The sequence below is a fragment of the Bombus terrestris genome, chromosome 4, assembly GCF_910591885.1.
Source record: "Bombus terrestris chromosome 4, iyBomTerr1.2, whole genome shotgun sequence".
In the NCBI taxonomy this organism is placed as follows: Eukaryota; Metazoa; Arthropoda; class Insecta; order Hymenoptera; family Apidae; genus Bombus; species Bombus terrestris.
The window spans coordinates 13,800,339-13,814,085 of record NC_063272.1 but is presented as its reverse complement, the minus strand read 5'-3'; the positions used below and the strand labels follow the sequence as shown (position 1 = coordinate 13,814,085).

Here is a 13,747-nt window from a genome sequence, read left to right as displayed (position 1 = left end):
GAGAGGCAATGCAGTCGCGTTGGTAATTCTCGTAATGGCGTAACGCGCTCCGAGGGAGGTTGAATTCACTTTGCGCTAATGCGCTATCTACGACAATGTACGTCCTAGAATTCTCGAAAATGATATCATGGCCAAAATGATAATTTTATCGCACGCTGAAATCAACCAGCTTGCGAATAATAACACATTTTCATAATTTTCGTAGTACACTTCGATATCCCAGTCGGACTCAGTCCCGGCACCATATGAACAATTAAAATTCCAGCTTTGTTATTTAACGGGACAACAAGCGATATTAATGGACGAAGTTTTCGAAATGGACGAGCAGAATAAATTTGGAAGCGGAAAGGAAGACTTTGATGGATGCGAATTTCTGAGGTGAATTTGAAGGAGAAACGTGATTTTCGCCTGACAAGGTGGGCCACGGTGAATGCGCTGAATTTGTAAGTCTCCTTCTCGCGGTTAGATAATAAATCGCTGTCGAATTGGCTACGAGAAATGCCTTTAAATATCATTGTTCTCCGCGAAAAGGGAAGCTGAACTATTCTTCGCGGCTGACAGCACCGCCGCGCTCATATCCTAGAGAACTCGTTGAAAAAGATCAACGTCGATGCTGTCGAATATCTGAAACGAATGGACGTAACGACGGCACTGCTCGGAATTGTTCAAGACGTGAAAGTTCTTCGACGCAATTAACATTGACACCTTGGCCGACCACGCACGCGAAACTCCACCCACCCTTTGACTCGTGCTCGTTAACGAATTCTTTTCTCTCGTTATCATGAGATACTATCGACTCAGGTCACGGACGGCAGACACGCACATTATCTTCATTGGCCACGAGGAGATTCGACATCAAAGGTCGTTACGGTAGATTGCATGGAATGTCGTCGCTGTCTTGGAAAAGATTGCCTTTAAAACGAGCAGAAGACGAAAGACAGGGAAGAAAGGAAATGATAAAAGAAGACAGATATCAGGTATGCGTGACGTGTGTTTGTTAGCTCGTAGAAATACAGCTAGAGCCTGAGAACGAGCGAAATTTGTCAAAAGTAGTTACTTTCGAGGAAGAAACTCAGTCGTTGCGTGATATTTCGATGTCTCGATCGGAAAACAGAAGCTTTCGACGTGGTAGCGATACGTAACGCGGCCGGGCCAGTCAGAAACACAGATTCATGCGAAGTTCGTGACTCTGCCAGTATCGCGAATAACGCGTCGACTTTACGCTCGGAATCTGATAACAACAGAAGTTCGTGAGTAGGACGTCAGCGGAAATGGGGTGTACATGCGTTTAACCAGATTTTCGTACGCCGTACGACGCGTTGCAACATGCAAGACGCGATCTATCTCGTTAATTGAACTTTCTTCGTCGTCGGTGTCGTCGAGTCCTTCAAATTGACGAGTTTCGCGATTTTTTTTAAATCGGGACGAATTAATGTAAACTTTCAGTACGAGGAAATGTTCGTTACTCGAGTAATGAATGGTAGATGAACGAGACAAATCGAATCTCGCGCGAGTGAAAGTATGACAGATCCTATCTGCTATATAGCATTCCTCCCTTTCTTCGTTTTACGAGTCCTCAGCGTCGTTTTCAGCACTTCTTATCGATCTTCAGCGATTCCATCGGTTTCCCATTCATTCTCGTTACGATCGTCTCTACCCTTTCTTTACTCGTTTAATTTGACTTTCAAATAGCATGGCAACCGTCGAATCCCACCTCCATTAAATAAACGTTAACTTCTGATTTTATATCACTTCCTTCCTCGTCGAAGAATCGATCGATCAAAGTCTGCAATAGTTCAATTAAAAAGAAACGAAACAGAAAGTATCTTTAATTCTTACTCTTCCACATCTCGATCTTGTATAATTTTTTAAATCTCAAGTTATATCGAAATTCTTTACTGCTTGAGGAATCATTTTCAAATAAATCGACCTCGAAGTTGATTGATTGGTTTCTTTTCCGTCAGTATAATATTCCCAAGGGCAGAGTACTTTGCTATTACACACTAGCGAGCGCTTTTGTGTCGAGCTTAACTGGCGGCTTATCGTTTGGCACACGGCAGACATCGTTGCCGCCCATGATTGTTCCGGTCGGCAACCTCGTCGCGAGCACCGACTACGGAAGCACGAGTAATCTAAACCATACTGAAGATAACGGAAAAACAATACCAGGGCGACACCCTTGCCACCGTCCGGCCGATAAATTTTCAGCCAGCATACCGGAAGGGTTATAGGCGGACGGCGTACTCGAATCCCGATAAGGGACAGACGTTTAATCAAGGGCACCAAGCCAAATTAACCAGCACCGATGCCCTCCCGCTTTGCCGATCACCGCCTTTATTAGTGCCCTGACCAATAAAGCCTACGCAAATGTTGATAAATGACGATAAATCATAAATTTTTTTTTACGGAATTATCGACAAAGAACGTATTGTATCATTTAGTATTATTTAGTTACATAAGGAAAAATTTGTTTAATTTATTAAATAATACGTATATTGAAATGATATACTATAGGTAATTTACATATTTTGTATTTTTGTATAAATTTCTTTGAATTTCCCATAAATGTCCACAAAATTATCCATATTTCTATGCAAAGAAACGAGAGAAAATCATTTTGAATTTCCATAATTTCGTATTTTTTTTTAACTGTCATAAATGTTCCTTATCTTCGACGGTAAACGCTATCAAACTGTGAGAGTAATTACGATATCACATCCTAATGCGTATGTTTACCTATATCTTGCACGATTGTAATTTGCCTTGCATTTCGCTTAACTTATATGAGATTCTATAAATCGTAACTTAAAAATGGTACGTACTCTTTTGTAGTTTAATTCATGTAATATCCGACAGCAAGCGGTCCACGCCCGTTAAATAAATAAATAAATAAATAAATTCGGTTTCATTTAAAACAGACGGTTTTTCAGAAGCATTGGTTTCATTAAAGGATTTTTCGTTACCGTTATCGTTTTGCAAGATCGCTTTTCGTATCAATACCGATACACGGAGGAATCATATTTTGGTTCGATGTATATGTGATGATAGTAATATTTTTTAATTTACAGTAAAAGCAGTGGAGAGAAAATCCGGATCGTGTGATCAGTATTTGCCCGCGAAGAATCGTGTAACTTCTACAATATACGAGAACAAGTGTGAGAATGCAGGCGTTTCCAGAAGACCAAAATATTTCGAAGGATATGCGAATTAAATAAAACACCGTGAAAATTTTAGTGCGAAAATAGTGCAAAAGAGATATGAACAAATAATTCGCGCGTCTGTTTGCTCGATTGATCGATGTTTCCAGGGATGTCGGATTCAGCTTGTTACTCTTAACGCAACTAACGATACGATGACGCGTTTGAAAAAGGGCCGGAAATCGATGATTCAAAAAGAGGGAATTTGGAAAAATTCGTTGAAAGATTGAAATACGTGCGAATGAAACGTTTAATGCATGTATGCAACGTACCAGTTGATTCAAGAGTTTCGACGGATTATTATTTCGAACTGCGTAAATATTCTAACACGATTATCACAACGCAGCTACAGCAAAACGTTCAGAGTTTCTCTGATCCGTTTCCAAAACTTTCACGCTGTGTTATATACGTTGTGTAGTATGCGTTTTATGAATATGACCATTATTAAAAGCTGACTCCCTCCCATCGAGCCCGGGCAATTACGCGTAATTGCGGGTCGGTAATTAGTAATTCCGTTTCGTGGGTCGCATCTGTTTAGCCATTGCGAGCTGAAGAACGGTCATCGTGTTAGCGCGTCGATCGTGGAAATGGTATTTAATGGACGAACGGTTTCGTCCTGAAGCCGGTTATAAATTATATCGGCCATATTATGGTATATTCGTCTCATAACACGATATGCTGTACGCGATGGCAATTTGTTCCCCATTATGCCCGGCTTGCAATGCTTTCTATTACACATATAACACAGAATTGTACTTCGTCGTGTTAATCAGCTACCGTGCAAACCTCTCAGCGAACGTGTCATATTACAATGTATGAAACCAGTCGGCTGGTTAATTAATCGCACGAAAGAAACGGTGGAACGTCGATAAGGGAAGCGATAAATTTGTGAGAATAAACGTTCACTTTCTAATATCTGTTTCTAGAAAATGTATTCTTTAGTGGATCTTTCAGGATTGTAGCCGGAAAGCACCAGGAATTTCCTGCGGATATTTTACGGAATCCGGGCAAGAACGGAAGTCGGATACGGAAGTCACCGCTTTAAATAAGCCTGCAGTTTGCTTTCGCTTTGAAGAAGTGAGATAATCGTGTCTCATGGCAACTCTCCTACCGCAATGTCATCTTCTCGTCATCCCACTTTCTTACTTCAGTTTCTTCCTATTACTCGACCTCCGTTTTAGAATCTTCGATCTCGTCTTAAAATTATCCGATCCTACTAGGTATACTTGCTTGATTTGAAAAGAAACAATTTTTAAAGTAACGAAATTGTAATAAACTTCCACCATAAAAAAAAAAAACAAAATATTGGCATTCATATAGAAGTTTATAGCGACATACAGCTATAGGACCGGAAGTGATCGTTGAGGATGGGAATTCAACACGTAGAACAATATTTAAGTGTATGGAAAGCGAATTTCAACGCTATGAAATTCCGTAGCGCGTTTCTATAGGTCGTATAGATAAACAAGAAAAAATGGAATTCCATATGCCGATGTGGCTGTAAAAGAATCGGTGAAAGTCGCAGAGGAAGCATTTGCCGAGTTCGAGCGCGTCGCCATCCTCCGGATATACAAGCAACTATCTCGTTCACTTGGAATTGTAGCTAACAGTTCGAAAGCACGATTCCTACGTTTTATCAACGGGTTTGTGTCCCGGCTAAACCGTAGTCCTGATCTACACGGAAATATAAATGTCATGCGACCTGTTGCGTTCAATGCTTGCCCTGTTTGCACACCGTCGGTGTTACACAACCAGGCAAAGTTAGGGGTGCAGTTACCCCACGGAGAACTTTGGCGACATCCTGAAAATCTCACCTCTAACGATCGCTGCCTGAGTCATCGAATATGTTCAAAACGGTACGCAATTCTCTTCTCTATAAAACTTTCGAATAATCGGCATGAATGTCTTTAAGAATTTAAATATTTCTGTTCTTCTAATTAGCTTCCTTTCACGCTTCTCTTCTAGTTAGACTTTCAAATGTGAAAGTCATTCGTCACTTCTGGACCAGTTTGCATTTTGTTTTTATAAAATATTGTTATCTTCTTTAAATTGCTAATATTAGTGGAGTAAAAGTTGTCATAAGATAGAGGCAAATATTCATCTATTACAGGTAATCAGACGTTTTATATACAGATCGTACGAAGATATGCAAGTTGCTGAAATCTGCTTTTAGTTTACGACACGTGTTCCTTATTCCTGCATGTGTTCAGAGAGATGGATGGTAAAAAAAGGTAATAACTACTAGACTTTCGTAAAGGCTTCTCGCGTGCATTTTCTCATAAAATCTTGACGTCCCTGAACCATCTCCTTTTTAACCTTCCCTTTGATCTTAAAAAAAGAAAATCGGCGTGCGATAATTTTTCCATTTATAAGCATGACCATTTTGTATCGATCATACAAACTAATTTTCTCGTCTAAAATTCCATATCCCATCGGCAAAACCGAACATGTGGGGATATGTCGTCAGCACGTCCCAACAGATCGTGTGGTATGGCGATTCCAAATCGATTTGTTGCATTCACTTTCAAAAAAGGTCATGCCGATGTGCGTAGTGATGATGTACCGAGCGACTCATAAGGAGTTTGTCTTTTTAATTATACTTTCATTTTATTATGACGTAGGGCATAGATGAACGTACATCGAATTGATGCACTCCATTGTGGTGTCAGTGGGGACGTTGATCGATTTCGTGGAGCCTTGTCGATCAGCATAACGGGCACATACATTAATGCAAGGAGTTCTGAGATTCGAATTGCATCAACTTTGCGGAGAAAGAGTAGAAGTTTTAAAGACGGATATAAAATTCTGTTTGTCTGGTCCTAATTAATCTGAGCGACTGCTAGGTTTCTTTAAAACTCTCATGAACTTCTGCAACCACTTTCGCCTTATAAATCTTTAGCGTAAATAATGGGAAATTATTATGAAATTTTCATCTAGTCGGAGATAAGATTATTTACAGATGCCAGACTCTGAATTTCGTTAAATATTTAACAAGCCGAATTATACGCAGCAGAGCAAAAAGTTAATTTAAATTTGCGGTGCAAAAATATAGAAAGAAGTTTGTATAACGGTACCCAATGGTAAAAGTTGTAAGTCATGCCAATTTCATTTCTGCTTACTGTCGAATACCGCTCCCCACTCCGAAAAATGAATTTTACTTTAACGTTACTTGAAAAGTCGTTACCGTTTCCTGTGGCCAAGTTGTGGCGGAACAAGGAAGTAAGAAAGAGAAGTTGTTAACTTTGTTCTACAGTTGAAATCAATAATTCCCTACATGGTATGCAAGCTGTATGACACTTTGATCTAATATTCACAGAATATCATCGCGTATTTAATTATTAATATTTTAAAAATAAAATAATAAAATGAAATTCTAAATAGGGGAAAAATAAATCAGAACTCATTTCTGTCTTTTTTTCAAGCTAATAAAGAAACCATATTTATACCGTTCCAAAAACCTCAAATATTTATATTGAAATATTCTATAAATAACGTAATATCGTTCTAATCTTTAAATATTAAAATTTAGAAATTGGTATAAAATCATTATATTATTTTAATTTCAGATATTTAAATTTAAAAATTCGTCGAAAATCGTTATTTTATTTAAGATTTAAAACATTTAAATTGAAATATTTATCGAAAATTGTCATTTCTTATTACATAATTGTCAGTGTTATTAAGTTCCTAACCCTTAATTAGGTTGCTATTTATTATGAAAATTGTTTAAGTGGAGTAATATGTAAACGAAAGTGAGCAATTTCTATCGTCCTCAAGAATACCATAACGATCGATATTTCTTCTTCTAGTAAATGATGTTATTTACAATGAATTACTTTATGTGTCACGAATGTTGTATAGGAAGATCCATACTTAGACTTTGCAATAGACATTTTGAAAAAATTTGATTACATGAACAAGAAAATGTTCAAAAGGAATGTATGGAGGATTTGCTCTTGGTGTCTTCAAATCACGTAATAGGTAGCTTAAGGATCAAAAATGTGAAAGTATTGGACAGCTCCTAGAGGAAGCGTTAGCTTTGTTAAAAACTGTAGATATAAGTAAATATACATACGAATAGCTGTCTTAGTGATATTAATAACGATAACATTTTCCAATAAATATTATTTATTTTCTGTATTTACCTTTATATTCATATATATTATCAGTTTTTTATTTATATAATCCAGTTTTTGTTTTAAATATTTTAAATTTGTACAGTTTATACTTTCAAAAAATGTAAAAAATCTAATTTATATTTAATAATCTATGCAGCTGTAAATTGAAACATAGTTTTTCGTGGTTAGACCACAAAAACAAAATGATTAAAAAGCGCTATAACGCTTTGAATTTCAAAAACTTTAATTAAAAGTCCATTAAAGGAAAACAGAAAATGTTGCATCTGACTAGTACTTTAGCGGTATTCTTATAGGATAGACGGAGCACGTGGGAAGGCGCATGTGTACCAGAGGCAGGAGCACGTGGCCGGCTCGAAACGCGGATCGGTTGATTTCGGGTAGTTTCGCGAGTGGACGGCCGGAGGACTAGTGGCAGTCGCGCGCCGGCCGCTGCCTCGATAGGGTGTTTGTGTTTATGTCGTCGCGATGAAAATTCGACCGCCATAGAGGTTATGTTTACGCGTGCCGCGGGAACGAAACCGACCACGCATGCCCTTCTGCGTCCACCTTTTCGAAAATCCTCCACCGATCGTCACGTGTCCATCGGTAAATCCATCGATTTCCCACGACACCGCGTCCCTCGGCCTACGCAGCAGCTTGGCAACACTTGACACACGCAAAAAAGCTTCGTGAGTACATTTAACAGATCGTTTAAAACTGTGTAACTATTTGAATAAGCAGAAACTTGTGAAAACTAAAAAGCACATAGTGTCAGTGTCGATCTTGAGTGACCGTTAGAAACCGAAATTAAATATGGCGACAGAATCGACCAATTAAATATAACAGTCGAATATATGAATTATTTACGCGGTATTGCTATTCGCGGTTTAAATATCTGGGTCGGAACACCTTCGAACATCCAATAGAATGCCCCGATTCGAGTTCTTAAATAAGACGAAGCCAATAATATCTAACCTGTTTCTCACATTTAAATTCGTTTCGATCTCTATGCTTCTTTTGGTACTAACCTGCATATATGAGTGTTAGATATTCTTATTTCCAACATCGGAATATTCGTGTAAATTATATTTAACACTTTTCGACCTGAAAATTGAAATTCAGAACTGAATTTTTCTTCCAAACACGTGTGATTCAATATTACATGGTAAGAGGTTAAATTATACACTTCAATAATCATCGAAATGCGAATCCCTCGAAATGTACGAACGAGAAACAGAGCGTAACACACGCAGAATCTCGTAACATATCTGGCCCAATTTCTTGGTAAAACGAACGTGTCCACACTTGATTTGTTCGTCGGTAAATATCGGAGAACCGTGGCTCACATGACGTGAACTATCCTGACATCGTATTTTTTCACGCTGTCTGTATTTGTCCGCGATATTTTTTCCACGTGACTTGCCGCGCGTTCGGCGAAACAAGGTTTATTTTGACGCGTGATAGGTTGGCCGGTTATCCCAGCCAACCCTGTGCCAACTGACATCGGTCGTGGTTGAAGTTCGGAGTGAATACACGTCGGAACAATGGCACAAGCTTTAATGTCGTTCGACCGCTTATACCCGGCGAGAGGGTCGCGACGAAGGGTATGGGCCGAGGTAAATTACGGTAGCAGGACGTATTTTAGACTTGGACCACCAATAACAATTTTACAATTGACTATTCGTCGCGCTTTCCTGCACGGCAGATGCATTGACGCGTAATTCGCGAATAAATTATGCCTGGCGAACCGGTACAAATGACGCCTGCCAAGCAACCCGCACGTAGTTTACTCCATGTAATTTATTTGAAGCAGCCAGCGCTGTTGATTCATTGCTACATTTATTACGTTTGAAATTTTCGCCATTTGTATCAGGTACTCGTAGTTGCTGATTGCTTGGTAATTAGTTACACGTTTCATTGAGATGCTTTTGGAAGGACAATGAAAGAGCTTTTAATTTTTTAAATGAAGTGATTTAGAAATTTATCAAAAAATAATTTTACATACAAAAGATATCTCATTCACATTGTTTTCACTATTCGTTAGCCTGTTGATCATATTTCTTTCTTTTTTCTACGTGGATCAAAACGGAAACGTACTCTACCAGCTGCCGATAGTCCGTAGAACTGCCAGTCGAATTAAATTCGATCCACGAATCGCGCTTCCCCGTAATCAGTGCGACGTCAAATTTTTAAACGAAGGTTACAAGAAAACACGAAGGGAACATGGCGGGTTTCTTTATTAACTTTCGCGACGCGGCGAAACGTTGCCAGCCCTTTCCTGTCCCAATTTATTAAACTATATTTTTTTTCCAAGTCACGAAATCAAAGTAACTTTGAGACAGAATAATGATAAAACTAGACTCGAAATATTAGCCTCGTAATTTTCCACGAGTTCTAGATTTATGACGGCAGAGGTGCACTCCGCCGAAATAAAAAAAAAGAAAAAAATATAGAGAGAGAGAGCGAGAGAGGAAAAGGACTGAAGAGAACAACAAGCAGCAAATATAAATTTTGAACGTCGAGCACAGACCGGATTTGATATTCAGTCAGGCGACGTATTTAAATATTTCACCCGCTTATTTCGTACGAGTCGCTGCCTAATTCCGCGAATCTTTCAATGGCACGTGACTAGATAACACGATCGATAAAAAAAGGACAATGCTCGCAATCGATGAAGCTATTGTAAGAGCTGACGTAACCATCTACTGTCGAACCTTTTGTGGAATCGCCCGCATAAGCGAAAATCAGTTCCCGTCGATCGTCATGCGAAATATTGCAAAATTCCTGGCCCTTTGATGCGTGTATATCTTGCTTCACAATTGATTCACGTAACGTTGCATTTTATAATGAGAATTTTTCTTTGTACATTTCCGATTGAAGATTGGCAAGTTTTTAATTTCAAAAATAAACTATAATTGTGTGTCTTGTAATTTCTGTAGATATTTTCTGATTAGTTTCAAGTTTGACCGATATAATCTCAATGGTCGTGTCTTACTACAGTGAAATTACTGAAATTTCTAAATATGTTATAATACACATACAACATGGATATAGATGTAATGATCTAATAACTATCTAAATACTTTCGCGAGACAGTGTATATTTTTTCCCCAAAGAAATAACCATGTTTCTATTCGATGAAGAGGAAAGATAGAGAACTGTCGATCCAACATTTCCTCTATCTCCTTATCCCGAGGCTTTCTAGATGATCTCGGCAAGATGCTTCGAGCAATCATAAATCACAAAAGAAAGGGTGGCTGACAAAGGTGTTGAGCAAGGGGATGAGATAGAAGGGTTCAGATAGATAAAAGAAGAAAGAAGAGAAGAGATATTCAAAGCGTGGCGTGGGATGGATCAGTCCTTCTTCTTTTCTTTCCTAAACTTTTCTTATCTTCCATATCGGTTATTTTCTTCCCTTTCTCGATGCGATTAGAACGTTTTTATAGCGGATACGAATTATGGCCGGATGAAGCGACACGACGAAATTGAATCGAAGAAATATAAGATTCGAATCCCTTTTGTTTAACGGTCATATTATTTTCACCTGAAAGCGCAGTTAGCATTCGAAGAAAGGAAGACGTTATTTATCGGTAACGTGCAACTTTCTCGGCTCAACTGTTCTAATTACGGGTTGCCTAATTGCCGCTCGTTTATTTTCCAGCGAAACAATCCGGGATGTTGAAATTGCAAAGGTTCACCACGAAATTTACGCCTTTGCCCTTTCACTGTCTTCGCCTGGTGTTTGCTTAAATCCCCATTTCTATTAAAATATTCTACCAAAATATTCTATAGTCGGCAGTGTAAATAACCTCGGTCGAATCAACTAATGTGCTTACGTTTCTCAGTTAGCACAAATAGACGAGAGATTTAAACACCATGGGGAAGACATAAAAATCACTGTATAACGTGATAATACTTGCCTCTGCGCGACTCGCGATAATTTTTCAAACAACACACGCTTCAATTCGACCACCTCGTATTTTTCTTCAGAGAAAATGTTATTTTCGTTTAACATGTAACCAATATTATTCAGGGGAGAAAAATCGTGGGTGTAGATGTCGAATTCGCGTTGTAAAAACGTAGTTCGAACGCGAAAATGGAGCGAGCCCAAAGATAGTCGCCAACGAGTCTACCAGTCTGAAACTATCTTCGAATACACCAAGTCGCGTTATCGCCGGCCGAAAGTCGTTGCATTGTTTCTTCTAAAGCGACAGTAAGAAGCCACGCAACTTCCTAGAATTCCTTCTAACCCGTGAAACAATCGTTACATTGAATTAAAGTCGAATAAAAAGTCTACCAGCCGGACCAACTATCGATAGACGCGGCCAGACAATGACGCAATTTCGCGGCTTTATTTTCGAGACACCGAATAACGTTTAATGAGGTACTTTCGCATCGATTGAACCGCCGTGTAGCTGGAATCTGGAATTCGCAATTTATACGCCTGAGATTTGGAAAATAAAATGATAGAGACAAGATATAATGAAAGGATATCGTTTTTAATGGCGTGCGCCGTTGTACGTTTGATACGGTTTATATCTATTTAGAGTCGGATAATTCTTTGTTCGGGAAGAAATTGTTACTTCTTAATAGGTAACAAGTACTTGGTGGTTGTCGTAGGAGGATTTGTGACCAACACGAGGTCGAGTTTACACGGTGGCCAATGGCCGAGACACAGAGTGAAATAAATTGGACGAAATCCCTAAGACAAATTCTTCGACCCTGCTATCTACGAGTCGTACGGTAGCCAACGGACTAACCATTTATCGAGTTGCCGCGAAAATAGAGAGCGATCGTCCATTTCTTTTTTACGGCTAGATAAGTGACATTGAAATTGGAGAAAAATGTCTTATATCGAAATATCGTTTGTCCATTAACATTCGTGGTGATATTGATGCGCTCGGTGTGTATCGCCAACTGTTGCATTTTGCTTTTATCGATTACTCGTTGTTGTCTTATTTTGCCACGTTTCATAGAAAATATCGTTCCGCGTTGATAATGAACTAGGTGCTCTTGCGTAATTTAATTAATATTATTAGCAAGGCTTTAATAATCGCAAATTAGAAATCGTAAATTATTTTTACTGACTTTTCTCGTATAATAGCGGTATCTTTGATGATACAATAAACGAAGTTTGTTCGTGTTCAGTAATATTCCTGGATTAATAAAAATAATGAAACAAGTCGGTGCAAAAACATTTCTAACAACAATTTTTGGAGGAAATTTAAATTTCAAACAACGACAAAAATGCTAAAAGAATAAAATCAATCAACGGATAATACAAAAAACGAGCAAATAGAAACGATTGAAAAAAGAGCTACTGATTATTATCGAACAAGTTCAAATATCGCGTTAACCAATTCTCATGTGTTTCATTTGTGTCAGGCGTGGCGTGGCGCCCCGCTGCAAATGATTTCGAAAATGCTGAAATTCGGTGAATAAATTTCAATTTTACAAGGCTGGCGTTACGCTCGAGGCCAGGAATACACGTAAGCGCGAATGAGAATGTTTGCAACAATAAATTCCGACCTGGAGGGTGCTGCGGGTGTCGTGTGCAAAATGTAAATTCTGCGACAATGCTCGTAGAATCGCCGCGCGGCTTCTCTTTCTACGATCAATGAGAAACATTGCGTCTGGTTTGAGGCACGCAATACAGGTCACTGTAGCATATTCAGAGCAAAGTGAAAATATTCCGGTATTTCATGTTGGGGTAGTCTGTTCTTTCATTCTGCATTTACGTAAATATAGCTGTAGCGTTGAAAGAAATTTGGCACGTTTTCAGTCGCTGTGGTACCAATGTGAACTTTCTAATGTATAACTTGTAATACGAAGTTTTCAATTGGCCAAGAAATATCAGCTGCCGGGTGAGAAAGTGTACGAGTTCAGTTTAGTACGTGAGAAAGTAAAAAATTTTGAATCGCTATCTTAACCCTGAGTTTAACGATCCTGTTGGGTCAATGAAACGCGTACATATTTTACTGAATGAATTCGTACTTTGAGCTAAGTACTTTAAACGTCTTTATTAAATATAATTGAAACTGCTTGGAGGAATAAATGTGAATGAGCTATTTATATGGAGGAGATGAAAAACGTATTTTAAAGCGTTAATTGCACAGGATTAAAAACTGAATGAAAACGGTTCTTATTATGTCGACAAAGATTTTCCTGGTCCATGTAATTTGCTACGATCTATTCGGAATATCGAATAAATGGTTGAGCTCGAATAATTCGACAATCAGTAATTCTGTTCCAGCGTGCTCCCACATCTGCTCACATTAATTTACGGTAATTACCAAGCCGACTTGTAATAAAGCATAAAGCGATATGACTGCCATATTGAGCCGATGCTTATTCCGCCAATTTTGCGTCGTAGTGATTATTTATGGTCGCAGAATTGGCTATTATCCTTGTTTCATAAACGCGTAAATAATT

General features: G+C 38.6%; 1 protein-coding gene across 7 annotated transcripts in view; it reads left to right on the top strand.

The window, feature by feature from the left end:
• Positions 1 to 7,737: 7,737 nt before the first annotated feature.
• The window catches only part of LOC100646221 (glutamate receptor ionotropic, kainate 2), a 113,601-nt gene continuing 107,591 nt past the window's right edge, over positions 7,738 to 13,747 (top strand). For all 7 annotated transcript variants that reach the window (XM_048404807.1, XM_048404805.1, XM_012307929.3 and 4 more), the window contains exon 1: positions 7,738 to 8,004. The gene's annotated coding sequence lies outside the window, so the exon portion shown is untranslated. The remainder of the gene's footprint in view (positions 8,005 to 13,747) is intronic.